Consider the following 16,875-nt stretch of genomic DNA (forward strand, 5'->3'; position numbering starts at 1 on the left):
ACATAGTAGGGTGTTACGGTAATTTAATCCCTTTACTGTGTAGATCATTCATATAGAGGATCATTGATCAAATTAGGATTATAACAATGAATAACTAATGATGTGTCTATATGGTGGAACATATAGAGCATTCTATATACTGAGAGTGCAATTCTAAGTTCTATGCGTGGATTCAACGAAGAATTAATAAGTTAGTGAATTTTAGTAATAAATTCTTGATCTACTTATTGGAAGCTCGGTAATATAGACCCATGGTCCCCCCACTAGTTGAGATAATATTGCTTGTAAGACTCATGTAAGTGGTTTTGATTAATCAATTATAATTCTCAAATTAGACTATGTCTATTTGTGAATTTTTCACTAAGTAAGGGCGAAATTGTAAAGAAAGAGTTTTAGGGGCATATTTGTTAATTATGATACTTTGTATGGTTCAATTAATAAATATGATAAATGACAATATTATTTAATAATTATTTATAGTTATTAAATAGTTAGAATTGGCATTTAAATAGTTGAATTAGAAAATTGGCGTTTTTGAGAAAATCAGATGCAAAAAAGATAAAACTGCAAAATTGCAAAAAGTGAGGCCCAAATCCACTTGTATAGGGCCAGCCACTTTTGTAGGAAATTTAAACTGATTTTTTTCATTATTTTAATGCCAAATAATTCAAACCTAACCCTAGTGGAATGCTATAAATAGATAGTGAAGGCTTCAGGAAAAACACACTTAAATTTTCTATTTTTCCTTCAGAGAAAAACCTGAGCCTTTCTCTCTCCCTATCTTTAGCTGCCACTTCTTCTTTCTCTTCCCTCTTGAATTTCGAAATCCTTAGTGTATGAGTAGTGCCCACACACAGCAAGTGATACCTCAATCATAGTGAGGAAGATCGTGAAGAAAGATCATCAGCGAAGGAGTTTCAGTATCAAAGATTCAGAGAAAGAGATCCAGGTTCAGATATTGATAATGCTCTGCTACAGAAAGGAATCAAGGGCTAGATATCTGAACGGAAGGAGTCATATTATTCCGCTGCACCCAATGTAAGGTTTCCTAAACTTTATATGTGTTTATTTCATCGTTTTAGAAAGTTCATATTTAGGGTGTTAATCAACATACTTGTGAGTAGATCTAAGATCTTGGTAAAATAATTTCCAACAACTGGCCTCAGAGCCATGGTAATTGATTTACTTGCAAGAAATTTGGACTTTAAAACGATTGTTTGTATGTTTTTGGATGGTATCATGTTGTATTGAGTGTTATTTGATGATTGATTGATGTTTGTAAATTTTCATGAAAAATAATTGCGATTCTGTTTCTGGAATTATTTTTATTGGATAGTATGGAAAAAATTAAGCAAGTTAGCTCTTACAGAACTCAATTTCGATTTTATTTGAATTAGTTATGATTTTTCGAAGATTTGAAAAAAATCGGAGCTGTGCTGAAATTTTCATGCGATCGCGAAAACTGTCCGTACAGTTCACAATTTTTTCGTTTTTCTTCGATTTTTCATGCTTTTTCATGGAACTAACTTCCGATTTTTTGTATAGTTTTGTATTTATACTATTACTATTCCTAATTCAATTCTAATTATCATTTTGAATTAATTTAATATTTTTTAAATTTAATTCAAGATATTAGTGTAATTTGAATTTGAATAGAATTAGTATCTATCTTCTTGCTTAAAAATCTATCTTATTTTTAAATTTGATTATATCTTATCTTAATTTTAAATTTAAGGTCAGATTTTATATATATATTTTTTAAATTAAATCTTTTTTAGATATTTTGACCTTATTTAAATTTAAAATAAGATAATTATAATCATGTAATTTTAAATAGATGTAAGATATTTTGCTAACTTTTAAATTTTGTTATTTTATTTATTTAAATTAAATTTAAAATCTGAAAAACATATTTAACTTATCTTTTCTAATTTTTATTTAATTTTTATTTATAAAATAACATTTAAATTTTAAAAGTAGTTAGCAAATTTTGAAATGATATTTAGGTTGGTTGAAACCTAATTTTCCAAAATTGTAGGTTTAATTTTAAATTTAATTTTTTTTTTAAATTTTGAATGATTCAAATTTTTTTAAAATTTTTCGAAAAATTATTTTTTAATTAATTAATTATTTCGAAATTAATTATTTAATTTAAAATTAAATAAATCCTACATCCAACTATCCAGCTAACCTTATTGCAGGAGTATGTGTTTTAGCTTGTTTGTAAGTTTTCAAAACCTATTATTACTTGATTGCAAATAGCCATGGTTACTTTTTGCCAGATCTAATGATCTGATGGCTCCCTTGGTCAAGATAATAATTTGTAACAGGTATATTTACAATCTTCTTTCATCTGTGTATGACCTAGCAACATGATAGGACCCATCCAAAGTGTGCCTGTGTGAGCCTATGTGTTTAATTTGATTATAGATACATATAGGTTGTTGTTGCTAAAATAAATTATCATAGTTCTTGATAGAATTTATTTAGGCCCATTTAGTTATTGGGCTTATTCAATTAATAACAGTTGTTCTTATTAAGATTATATTCCTCTCTTTTGGGCCTTGTGTGAGAGTTGGGAGCCATAGAAGTGGGTACGACATACTGAACCCAGCACCCCCTCACATGAACCACCCCAATTGTGAAGGCCCATTTGCCTGATTTGAACAACTGTACTAGGTTAATTACACTAGTTTAACCTAATAAAATTGATTAGCAACATAATTAATTTCATTTATTTTGAAATTAATTTAAGAAAATTATAGTTTAAAGAATTCTTTATTCTAAGCTAAACTATATGTATTTTCTTGTATTTAATTAAATACAAAATTATAACTATCTAGATTCTTTCTGAAGCTTAATTTAAATTTTTCATTAAATATTCCTAATTAAGTTGATATTTAGTTATCTACAACTAACCAACTTAAATCTGAATATCTTTTGAATTTTAAATTTCAAAATTAAGTTGAGGAATTTTAGGCATTGGTTATTAAGATTCTTTAGATATTTTTTAAGTTAATATCTTTTCGAATATTAACTTAAAATGGAATATTTTTGAATTAAGTGGTTACAACTTAATTTTTGATATTTAATTAAATTTAAATTTGAAAATATTTAAGTTCTAGATTTTTTCTAATACAACTTAAATTAGATATTTTTTCAAATTTTGTGGAAACGATACTTAGTCATATAAGATATTTTCTAGATAGTTATTTCTGACTACTTATTATTTCTAATATTAAATAGGAAATATTATACATTGTGAAATTAATTATTTATTAATTAATTTTGGTATAATTTATTTTAAGTATATTTTTCCTAGTATTAAACTAGAGATTAATAATTAAGCCTTCTCTACACTTAATTATATATTTCTTGAATTTAATACATTTAATTAATTTGAAAATTGAATATCTAAGTTGATTTTTATCATCATACTTAAATATTTCTTTTTCATGACATTTAATTAAATAGAAAATTATTTTTAGTTGAAATTTATTTTTTCAACTAAATTTAAATAATTTTCAAAATATATTTTGTCTTTATTTTATTAATCAAATTTCGAAATTGCATTTCTTAAATGCTGGAATTTCGAATTTTATTTGAAAAATAGATTAAAGTTGTAAATTATTTATTTTAATTTTAGACCAACTTAAATCAATGATTTTTTCATTAATTGATTAATTTAAAATAAATTGAATTAAAGTATATTATTAGAAATTGAATTAATTAGTCAAAGGAAAATCTAGATAGATGATATTTTTGCTTGAAGTATTTTTCTAGTGTATTTAATTAAATAGAAAATTAATATTTAAGTTGATTTTCATCGTCATACTTAAATATTTGAAATTTTTCTTGTATATTTAATTAAATAGGAAAATTATATTTTTTGTTGTAAATTAATTTTATTAATTAATTTTGGGCCAACATTAAATTAGAATAATTTTTCCAGGATTTATTTTTTATTTTAATATGCATTTTTCGAAAATTGTATTCTTAAATACTTTAATTTTTCGAAATGCAATATATATTTATAGAAAATTAAATTTGAGTTGTAAATTAATTTAATTTAATTTTGCAACAACTTAAATTGAATATTTTTTTAAATATTTATTGGAAATTATTACTAAGATAGAAATAATTCATGTTATTTTCATATCCATCTAAGTAAAATTTATAAATATTAAATTAAAATTTATATTTAGAATTTTTCATTCTAAATTGGAAATTTTAAATAAATATATATTTAAAATAAATAAATTAAATAAAGAGAATCAAAGAAAATACAACTCACTTTAAATAATGAGCTTGATTATTATTAAGATATTCGATCTCCATTGTTGGTCTTACAAAAGTTAAATGTTTTTAATATAACCTCGAGACGCTAGACTTCGTCCCCCTATGGATGGTTATTCGTTGAACGCATTTAACACCGTAAGATTTCATTTGATAAGTGTTTTGTGAGTTTTCGTCTCTATTTAGACTCTCCCCTACGGTGACTACTTAGAGATAAACTCATAAAATATGAAACAATGGTGGAAGCTCATAAAATGAGAATAACCTTGACTCTCGCCTACCGGGACAACGTTGGATTCTTATTTTGATCGAATAAAAGGCTGCTAGAATGGTTTCTATTTTAGATGAGCTGACAACTCTATTCAATAAATGATGCTTTGACTCTCGCCTACCAGGACACTGTATCAGTGTGTTGAAAACCTTGGAAATTATTTAGGATTGTATGTTTTAGTATTTTCACTAGTCATTCCTACTTGCTATATGTTAAATAATTCTGAATTGTGTATGAATTTATATTGAATCATGTTATTTACTGTTATTAAGTTGTAGTTTAATTTCGAATCTTCATTGTTGGTCTAACATGTTTGTTTTTCTAATGAGATAAATCTCTAATGGATTTTCACCATTAGACATACATAATAGTGTAAGATCTCGAAAGATAAATATTGTATATGCAACATCTAGCTGTTCATCAATTGATGACACCTTAGACTAGTATTTTTACGATATGAAACAAGAAGATTACATAAATAAGATTACTTTGTCTTTCGCTAATCGAAGCATCGTTGGATTCTTATTTATAAACGAAATTATCCTAATTCCTCTTAGCTTATTCATTTCGAATTAGCTTTAAAAACATATCATTGGATGAATGGTCTATAAATCATTTCATGTCATTATATTTTCTCTTAAGAAATTAAATGACGCATATGATTATAATCCCGAAATTCTATTCCCAATTGATATAAATCCTCAATCTTAGAAATCTCCTACTTGTATGGGCAAATCTGACTTAGAGTTAAATTAGTAGTGGTGGTCCAAGATAGAATTACTCATAATATTTGGTATAAATTTAAGTCTTTGACTTTAATTTTAGAATCCAAACAGAAATTTTCTTATATTTCTAATTCCAGAATACAATACAGTTACACTTTCTCAAGTATTTAATATCCATCTTCTATTAATGGATAAAAACTGTATGGAATATGAGTTAGGTATTCTGTGACCAGGATCCACTTGCAGTATTCAAAGAACTCTTTGATGTAACTAAGCCTATGTCATCAATAGACACTACCATTTTTTTTAATCTATGGCATTTGAATCTTGTTCATAGTGGATTTGACAAGATCAATCTCTGCAAAGAGTTAATATGCCTATATCCACTGAAAGTAGTTCATCTCATTCGCAGATGGATGTACATTCAGGGGTGGATATGAGTTTTTCGTTGTATTCTTAAAACGATAACTCTAGATTATACCTTATGCAAAGAAATTTGAAATGTTTGAAAAATTTCATTAATTTCTAGCAATGGTTAAACACAATTAAGGTATGTGGTTAAAGATCTTGCGAACTGATAGGGGTGGAGAAATAGTTAGTAGATATGCAGTTCAAAGATCATTAAATTGATTTTTGAATTATATCCAAACTTACCTCCCCAGAAATTTCGAGTTGCATGTTGATGATTAGTTACTAGTCGTTGCCTAAATCCTTCTATGGTAATACAACTTCAGAATGATGTAATGGTTGTATACTTAATGTAAATCATTACTAGATTCATGGATGACCTAATCAAAATCTTAAGAAAAGCTAGAACTGTTAACCATGGTTTCTTAGCTATTCTAAGTGATTAGGGGTGGACCATCCCATTGTCAATAGATAAGAAAGTATTTTTTCAAACAAATACTACTTTTCTAAGAAAATGACTAAGTCTGAAAAACAAGTAGCAAATAAATGAGATATTTAATTCTTGATTCCAAAAGTGTTCTATCATCTTATATAACATATGATGATTGTTGCTATAATTCATAAACACTACGCAAGTATACGCAATCAAGTAGTAAAACTCACACAGGTGAGGTCGATCCCACAGGGAATTGGATTAAGTACCACTAAATTATACTTATGATTCTATTCGGTAAATCGAAAGCAAGTATGATTTAAAAACAGTAAAATATGAAAGAAATTCAGAAAACTTAATAACACAATTTAAAGTTGAGCAAGATGAGACAATAGGGAGGAGAATCCTGTTGTTGTTTACCCAAATCGCTAATGCTTAATTACTATCCTATTCTTGAAGTGAATGACAGATTATGAAATAACCTAGCTCCTTTCAGATCTTCTAGATTCTAAATCACATGTTATCTAATTAATTCCTTAATTAAACTAACATGAAATCAGCATTAAGTAATAATCTACTCGTCACATAAGTCATGCAAATACTTTCGTTTCACATAGAACATCGATTATCTTAATTTTAGCATTCTCAATTCTCACTTTTCAGATTTCGAATTGAGATCATAGAGCATGCACAAGGTGATCAATCTTAAACATGAAATTAAGAACAAATTAAGATAATTTCACACACAAGAATTGAGGAATGGTAATTAAACATTAACTAGGCAAAACATTAAACAACAATCATCATCCTCCCTAAATGGGAAATTTAGTTCAGAAACAAATCCATAACCATTCCTATAGCAATATTCAACATAAAGAAATTAAAGAGGAATAGAGAAAGAAACTGTTGGTGGATTGACTCTGGATCTTCACTTTGATTTCCTTTGCTCTTCTTGCCTCTTTCTGCTGTGTTTTAGGGTTCCAAATCGCTTCCCTTGACTTCCAATCGCAGTTTTCTATTTATATCTAACTTTTAGGGTTCGTCGGACAAAAATACCCCTGACCGTACGGACGCTCGCCGCGGCCAAAAGTGGTCTCGCCGCGGCCAAAAGTGCATCAAAACTACGTTTACGCCAGACTTTCTAGCCGCGGCCATGGAATTCTCGCCGCGGCGAGATGGAATTTTCAGCTTCGACATCTTTTAGTAAAATGGGCATAACTTTCTCATACAAACTCCAAATGGGCTGATTCAAGATGCGTTGGAAAGATAAGAAAGAGATCTAAAACTTTTATGTTTTGACTTTTTCCAAAATATGATCAGAACATAGTCGAATTTAGGCTTGAAGTTTCAGCTTTATTCTCTTTCAAAATTTTCTCTATTTTATAGATCACTGTTTTCCGAAATTTGTCCAATTTATACATTCCAAGTGTTGAAACCTGAAACCAAAGAAAACAAGCGTAATTCTATTCCAAAAACAATAATAAAGAAGAAAAATAACTATAAAATGTGATCCAAAACTTAGGCTAAAAATAGCCTAACAAATTCCCCCAAACTGAATCTTTACTCGCCCCCGAGTAAAGCTAAAACTCAACTAAACTAAAGAAAAAAAAACAATGCAATAGATAACTAAACCTTCCAATGATTGAACTACCACTACCACCTGCACAACTTCAAGCAAATCAATAACCAGAATTTCAACTCAATAACTCTAAGAACTAACTTGGATGCACAATTCAGAAGTAAGCAATTCATACAGACACAAAACATCGCTTTTGACATTCATATCACAACCATTCTACACTTTCCGACATTCCGCTAACCCATGTTCAATAAGTTTGGATGACATACCTCTCTCCACTAATGTTGACAATTTTTGCTCAGAATCAAAAGGTCTTTTTCGGTTATAATAGCATGGCTTAGGCAAAACGGGTAGATGAGAAGTCATTTAGGTTACATTATACCATAAGCAAATTATACCAAACAAGTACCCACACTTATCCATTCTTTCATCCCAAAGAAGATAGTAAGAGATTGCATATTTTTTCCTATGTGCCTACCTCATTGTCACATTTGATTCTCAAGAAGAAATTATCACATGTCATTTTTCTCTTTTTTTTCTTCTTTCTCTTTTTTTCAATAGAGGCACAACACGTGACAACTATTTAATTTTTTTTTTTTTAATCTCTTACTGCAAAAATTATTCCCCCACTTACAATAATTTATCCCCCCCAAACTTGCTTAAAAGCTTATGGCGTAATAAGGTATGTTGAGGGTAAAAGTAGTTAAAGATAACGAATTCAGCTTAGTTAAGTGGTGAAATTTTTTTTAGAATAGGCTAAGGCTCAACTTTGGGTATACTAAGGATAAATTTTTTTTAGGTAGGCTTGGAAGGCTCAGTCGATCCAAAGAAAATTTGCCTAAATCACTTTCCAAACAGAAAAAAAAATCAAGGATTTCGCTTCAAGAGAGTATGTCAAACAAATTCTATTTCATGTACAATCAATCATTCCACAAACCAAATAGAACAGAAATGATATGCGAGAATAACAAATGTTTTAAGTCTAAATGAACAACCTTCTAATGCACATCTAATTCAATTCAAAAAGTTATGACTCAAGCACACAGTTAAGATTTCAATCCATTGCACAAGTGAATAACAGTAAGTCAATCAATATTCCAGCTCAGTTATCAACACATGACACTAACAAAAACAAAAACTAAACTAAAAAAAACGAAAACATAAACTGAAAAACTGAAAACAAAAAAAAAATTAAATCTCTCCCCCCAAACTAAAGATGCACATTGTCCCCAATGTGACATTAAAGAAAAAGGAAAGGAAACTTACCTGAGTGCCACATCAATAAGCGGTTGACGCCCGTAATAAGCGTCATGCAAGACAACTTGAAAATTGTTGTTGTACTTGCCTTCAAGCTTGGCAAGTGATGAGTTTGAACCAAAATCAGCACCAACAACATACGACTTTGAATGATGAGCTTGGGGAGATGCCTTTTGTAGCTTGTAGAGGATATAATATGGTGTTGATGAAATATATGAATTCATTGGTGGTTTATTAGTCAATATCATTGATGAAGTCGAATCAATGATGCCATGTTCTTCTTCATCCTCCAATGTCACAGTTTCTACACTTTCATCTAACAACACTTCTTCTTGTTGCTCACTCTCCACTTGGCTATCCATACCCTTGCTTGTGATTTCATATTCAATGAGTTCCTCTTCACAAGGATCTTGATCTTCAATTGTAGGCTCATTATCTTCCTTGTATTCAAATAATGACCCTTCTTCATTGTACCAACAACTCTCATAACTTTCATCATTGGAGTTATTACATTCTGAATCATGAGTCATTGAATTATCACATAAGGATCTCACCATGTCAGTTAAGCGGTTAATCTCTCCTGGAAGTGATTGTAGAAGTGATAGTAGTTGCTCCTCTTTTTCAGATTGTTGAGATGAATTTGGGCAATAAGGTGGGTATTGGTGACTCCAACCCTGAAGTGATGGATCCCAATGCCAGTCATAATCAAAATCTGCCATATCATTCAACAGATTTATTACGTCATAACCTCTCATTAATAGAGGCGCTCCAGTGACCTCTGCTCCATAATCAACCCAGTTTCTTGTTTCATCATTAAGTCCGTTATAAAAGAGCCATGTAAAACATCCACTTGAGAAAGTGGGATAACATCTCTCTCCAAGCTCTTTAAATCTCCTCCAAGCAGAATAGAATGGTTCATTGTGTTGTTGGGCAAAATCCTCAAGATATAACATCTGGATTTATCTTGCAGGTCAAACTCATAAGTAACACATTAGTAAAATTAAAAGAAAAATAAAACTAAATTAATACTAAAAAGATAAAAATTTGAAACAACAAAATTAATACTAAAACTAAAAAGTAAAACCAAATTAGAACAAAATTTAATTTTTAATAATATTACAAAAATTAATCTAAAAGAAATAGATTAGAAATAAGCAAAAAGAACCAAAGTAGAAGTTAGTATAATTTTATGTAATATCAATCTTTATACAATTCCCCGGCAACGGCGCCAAAAACTTGTTGCTATAATTCATAAACACTACGCAAGTATACGCAATCAAGTAGTAAAACTCACACAGGTGAGGTCGATCCCACAGGGAATTGGATTAAGTACCACTAAATTATACTTATGATTCTATTCGGTAAATCGAAAGCAAGTATGATTTAAAAACAGTAAAATATGAAAGAAATTCAGAAAACTTAATAACACAATTTAAAGTTGAGCAAGATGAGACAATAGGGAGGAGAATCCTGTTGTTGTTTACCCAAATCGCTAATGCTTAATTACTATCCTATTCTTGAAGTGAATGACAGATTATGAAATAACCTAGCTCCTTTCAGATCTTCTAGATTCTAAATCACATGTTATCTAATTAATTCCTTAATTAAACTAACATGAAATCAGCATTAAGTAATAATCTACTCGTCACATAAGTCATGCAAATACTTTCGTTTCACATAGAACATCGATTATCTTAATTTTAGCATTCTCAATTCTCACTTTTCAGATTTCGAATTGAGATCATAGAGCATGCATAAGGTGATCAATCTTAAACATGAAATTAAGAACAAATTAAGATAATTTCACACACAAGAATTGAGGAATGGTAATTAAACATTAACTAGGCAAAACATTAAACAACAATCATCATCCTCCCTAAATGGGAAATTTAGTTCAGAAACAAATCCATAACCATTCCTATAGCAATATTCAACATAAAGAAATTAAAGAGGAATAGAGAAAGAAACTGTTGGTGGATTGACTCTGGATCTTCACTTTGATTTCCTTTGCTCTTCTTGCCTCTTTCTGCTGTGTTTTAGGGTTCCAAATCGCTTCCCTTGACTTCCAATCGCAGTTTTCTATTTATATCTAACTTTTAGGGTTCGTCGGACAAAAATACCCCTGACCGTACGGACGCTCGCCGCGGCCAAAAGTGGTCTCGCCGCGGCCAAAAGTGCATCAAAAAACTACGTTTCTGCCCAGACTTTCTAGCCGCGGCCATGGAATTCTCGCCGCGGCGAGATGGAATTTTCAACTTCGACATCTTTTAGTAAAATGGGCATAACTTTCTCATACAAACTCCAAATGGGCTGATTCAAGATGCGTTGGAAAGATAAGAAAGAGATCTAAAACTTTTATGTTTTGACTTTTTCCAAAATATGATCAGAACATAGTCGAATTTAGGCTTGAAGTTTCAGCTTTATTCTCTTTCAAAATTTTCTCTATTTTATAGATCACTGTTTTCCGAAATTTGTCCAATTTATACATTCCAAGTGTTGAAACCTGAAACCAAAGAAAACAAGCGTAATTCTATTCCAAAAACAATAATAAAGAAGAAAAATAACTATAAAATGTGATCCAAAACTTAGGCTAAAAATAGCCTAACAATGATCCCACTGCCTCTGTTGTCTTGTCACAACCGAAGAGATCAATACCATTTAGTTTTCTTAGACATAATTCACGGTGCCTTGTCGTAGTGGGAGAGTTTCTAGGAACTCACCTTCTTATGACTTGGGAGACACTAGTGATTAAAATCCATTGTGAGTTTAAACAAGTAATGGATTGTCAAGATAAGAAACTAAGAAGAAAGCCAATAGAACTATGGTTTAATCCATTTACATGGAGTAACCTAAAGTTTTCTATTACAAGGACATAAAAGGAAATTTTCGTTTATAAGTCCATTCAATGGACTTAACAAAACTTCCTGTTCCTAGTATTATAGGTTTGAGTTTATCTAAACCTATGGCTTGTGGTATACCTGGTAATTACTTACTCTAATGCAAGCAACTTATTTTAGTAAGATGCTGAAGCATTTTCTTTCTAATGGCAATCTATAGAAGCTTCACAACTTCTTAGGTATAGATTTTATTTATCTAAGGAAAAGTCTTAACTATTCCAGAAAAGATAAAGCCATGAAAGAATTTCTTAAATCAACAGTGAGAGGTCTTAGATATGCTTTTGTATGCCTTAGACCAGACACCTACTGTTGAGTGGGAGTAATGAGTAGGTATCAGATTAATCCAGGAGAAGAACATTGGAAGACAATCAAGTAAATCCTAAGATTAAGAAGAGGAACTATATGTTAGTCTATAAGAGTGTGTTTAAAACTCTTAGACTACACCACATCAGATTTCGAAATTTGCCTATGTGCTAGTAAATATTTCTGATAAGATGGTGGTTACTCTGGGGGTGGAATAGTGATTTTGGAGAAGTGTAAAAACCTATCTGAAGTCTCTAGGTCTACCAGAGAGGGACTGAATGTTAAGGTTGCAGGAAAGGTACTTATTCAGTCTAAGGAAAGTTCTATACATTTTTGGCATCATTCCAAATTGCCTTAAACTACTAGTGTTAATTTCCTGATTAACCAAAAGTAGTTGCCAAAAATATAGAATCCAGTATCCCAAGAGAGTAGACATATAGAGAGGAATTTCACATTATCAATGATTTTGTGATTAAAGGAAGAGTAATAGTGGAGAAAAGGTTGTGGTTAATTCAACCTTTCAGATCCTATTACGAGGAGTTTACTACTACTACACTTGATTTGTATATCAAGGTGTTGAGATTATTTGAAACGCACTTTTTGTTTTATATTAGTGCAAGTGGGAGTTTGTTGGGTTTTATGCCCTAAATAAAACTCATTTCAATATAATCAGATTTACTTATTAATATAGATCAGAAATAACATTTAATGTTGCATGGTTCACATGATTATATGTACATAATGTATAAATTCATCTGAAACCCTTTTCACATACTTGATCCTGTTTATTGTGCCGTCAACACATTGGAAAGTAAACATGACTATGTGAATAAAGTTTCCTAGATTTATCAGACACAGGGTTTTACTGATATGATAATCTACAACAAGAGTTTACTTGTATTTGGAGAAATACTATGTTCTTTCCAGAACATTGGTTAAAGTAAAGCTCAGGTTGGATGCATGGAGTATGCATCGGAAGGGACCGATATTGAACTTTGACTTAGATTTAATTAAACTTACCATAGAATCTATTCAAGTCAATATCGCCAAGTTGATCCTAGATCAAATGATCTTAATCCTGTTATGATTAGGCTCAATCTTGAAAGGCTATTCGTGTTCTTTGATTTGTTAGTTAAGTCTACTTTTAGGTCAGGGTGATACGTACATTTTGGGAACACGGTAGTGCAATTGAGTGGGAGCGCTAGCATAAACATGGAATCTATAGCTTCTATCTGGCGAATAGTAAGCAAAGGATGATCTCCTTCGAGCTTGACCAAACGAAAATAAATGGTGGAGATCTCATTTCACATAAGCTGAAATATCATTTATACGGGGTCAAGTGTTTTAAGGATAAAATACATAGTAGGGTGTTACGGTAATTTAATCCCTTTACTGTGTAGATCATTCATATAGAGGATCATTGATCAAATTAGGATTATAACAATGAATAACTAATGATGTGTCTATATGGTGGAACATATAGAGCATTCTATATACTGAGAGTGCAATTCTAAGTTCTATGCGTGGATTCAACGAAGAATTAATAAGTTAGTGAATTTTAGTAATAAATTCTTGATCTACTTATTGGAAGCTCGGTAATATAGACCCATGGTCCCCCCACTAGTTGAGATAATATTGCTTGTAAGACTCATGTAAGTGGTTTTGATAAATCAATTATAATTCTCAAATTAGACTATGTCTATTTGTGAATTTTTCACTAAGTAAGGGCGAAATTGTAAAGAAAGAGTTTTAGGGGCATATTTGTTAATTATGATACTTTGTATGGTTCAATTAATAAATATGATAAATGACAATATTATTTAATAATTATTTATAGTTATTAAATAGTTAGAATTGGCATTTAAATGGTTGAATTAGAAAATTGGCGTTTTTGAGAAAATCAGATGCAAAAAATATAAAACTGCAAAATTGCAAAAAGTGAGGCCCAAATCCACTTGTATAGGGCCAGCCACTTTTGTAGGAAATTTAAACTGATTTTTTCATTATTTTAATGTCAAATAATTCAAACCTAACCCTAGTGGAATGCTATAAATAGATAGTGAAGGCTTCAGGAAAAACACACTTAAATTTTCTATTTTTCCTTCAGAGAAAAACTTGAGCCTTTCTCTCTCCCTATCTTTAGCTGCCACTTCTTCTTTCTCTTCCCTCTTGAATTTCGAAATCCTTAGTGTATGAGTAGTGCCCACACACAGCAAGTGATACCTCAATCATAGTGAGGAAGATCGTGAAGAAAGATCATCAGCGAAGGAGTTTCAGCATCAAAGATTCAGAGAAAGAGATCCAGGTTCAGATATTGATAATGCTCTGCTACATAAAGGAATCAAGGGCTAGATATCTGAACGGAAGGAGTCATATTATTCCGCTGCACCCAATGTAAGGTTTCCTAAACTTTATATGTGTTTATTTTATCGTTTTAGAAAGTTCATATTTAGGGTGTTAATCAACATACTTGTGAGTAGATCTAAGATCCTGGTAAAATAATTTCCAACATTTATATATATGTGATATGTATGTGAATGGATAGTTATATTATTGTGAATGTATGAGAGGTGATGAATCGTCAATTATATGGTAAAACTGAGTGTAGATTTTGTTATTATTTTTTCTAGAACATCGTGTTATGGGAAAGCGCTGAAGTTTTGCCCCAAAAGCATGAAATTTCTCAATTAATCTGTCATCTTCAGCTTAAAGTCCCTACGACGATGGCAACTTCGAAGGATCCATGTTTAGGTTTAGGGGTGGTGCACTTGGGTTTTCTCTTGAACGAATTCGAAAAAAGGAGGTGAAGTGCTTCATCGAAGTATTCAGACTTCACTAGAAACGAGTTTTGGGATTTTTTTTTCTTTCTTCTCTCAAACAATTTTTCACTCTCGGGGAAGTGTGAAGCTAAAAAAGAAAAAACTCCAAGTGGCGAAAATGTTGAACGGGTGATTCACGCTATATTTATATTGAAAGTGGCGATCCGCGTGCTTCAGATCCTACAGTTTAGATTACGTCCCAAAAAACACACTTGCATCTGACGATTTGGGCTACGGGAAGTTAACATTTAATATGTTTCTCAGGATCGAGGCAATTCAAATGATGAAACATGCCTTGAAAATCTCGCTGACATACGCCAGTCGTGAACCCGCATCCCTAAATTCTACGCACCTTTTCGAGACGCTTGATGTGCACAAACCAAGGAGTTGTCGACACGTATTCTCAGTTCCAGATAGATGAAAGGACCACGGGCTTTCGCAACTTATTGCTTTGGAATTTCAAAGGGACTTTTCAGTTCCCAGCTCCACATCTATAAACAAGTTCGAAAGGAGGGTTGCAAGCCTCTGCAGCTTTTGAGCCCCAAAGGCTTGAGGAGTAAATGTTATATGAGTTTCCAAAATGATGACATGTAAAATTCTAAAGCCTAATACTAGCCAAGGTCGGTCCAAACCTGGGCCCAATGATTAAGTCAAACTGTAATTCAATTCGAACGTAAGCCCAACTCACTAAGCTTCCAATACTAGACCACCCTGGTCTGGATAAAGCCATTCAACTTAGAAGTGAAGAGTCTATCAAGACCAATCCAGATACCTTCAAGAGGTAATCCTGAAGCAAGGTAATCGAAGAGTAACTCAAATGGCTTCCAGACCTCAACCAACATGGAACCCTCCAGACACAAGGCACCGCAGTGTCAGAGTTTGTCCACTATATTAGACTAGTAGAGTGTGTGCGCTACCGAAAGAAGGTCACCTTTTTGTCCAAATTCATGTTATCTGATATTCTCAGTACGAATGCAGCTTCGCACGACACCTAACATCCTTAAATGGTCCCCGCTTGTATAGACTTTCCTCAGCTCATGAATCGAGCCTCTCTCAATTGGCCCAAAGTCAATAAATATTGTATTTTACTCTATTAGAGAGCCTAGTTGACATGCTAAAACCCTATTGGGTCCGGGTATGTCATTTTTCCCTATAAATAGAACATTACCCTTTCATACAAGGGGAGGAAATTAATTTCTTGGAAAGAAGAACTAAGAATTAGGGTTCTTCTACTAGGGTATAAATACTTGTAAAAAATACTTTGTAGCTTTTCTAACTTAATTACATTGACTCGTGGACTAGAGTTTGTTACCACTCAAATCACGTAAAAATCTGAATCTCTTCTTCTTTAATTTATTTCTTTCTTATTAAGCTTATCTATTTTCATAATTAGTTTTCGAAAATCTCAGTACTACATACAACAAAAAAATATACACCATACAATAATATATATGTACATATAACAAAAAATAATTAAAAATATGAATATATATAGCATGTTAATAAAATTATACGTCACACCAACAAAAATACAATATAAAATAGAACCTAAATATTATTTTTAAAAAATATTCTACCATAGAACAAAAAATACATATACTATTCACTAAAAAAGATATACTAAAAATTAAAAAAATATTACTAATATATATACACTATACTAATCGAATTATATATCACAATTAAAAAATATATATATAACATGACAACAAAATTATATATCATTTGTATATAATAAAATAAAAACTAATTAAATATCATTTAAAACAAATGATATATTGTACAATTAAAACATATATAAGAAATAATTAAATATATGCTAATAAAATTATATACCTATATTGAAATATATATATATATTATGTTAGCAAAATTATATATCATTAT

The sequence above is a fragment of the Cannabis sativa genome, chromosome X (assembly GCF_029168945.1).
Source record: "Cannabis sativa cultivar Pink pepper isolate KNU-18-1 chromosome X, ASM2916894v1, whole genome shotgun sequence".
Lineage (NCBI taxonomy): Eukaryota > Viridiplantae > Streptophyta > Magnoliopsida > Rosales > Cannabaceae > Cannabis > Cannabis sativa.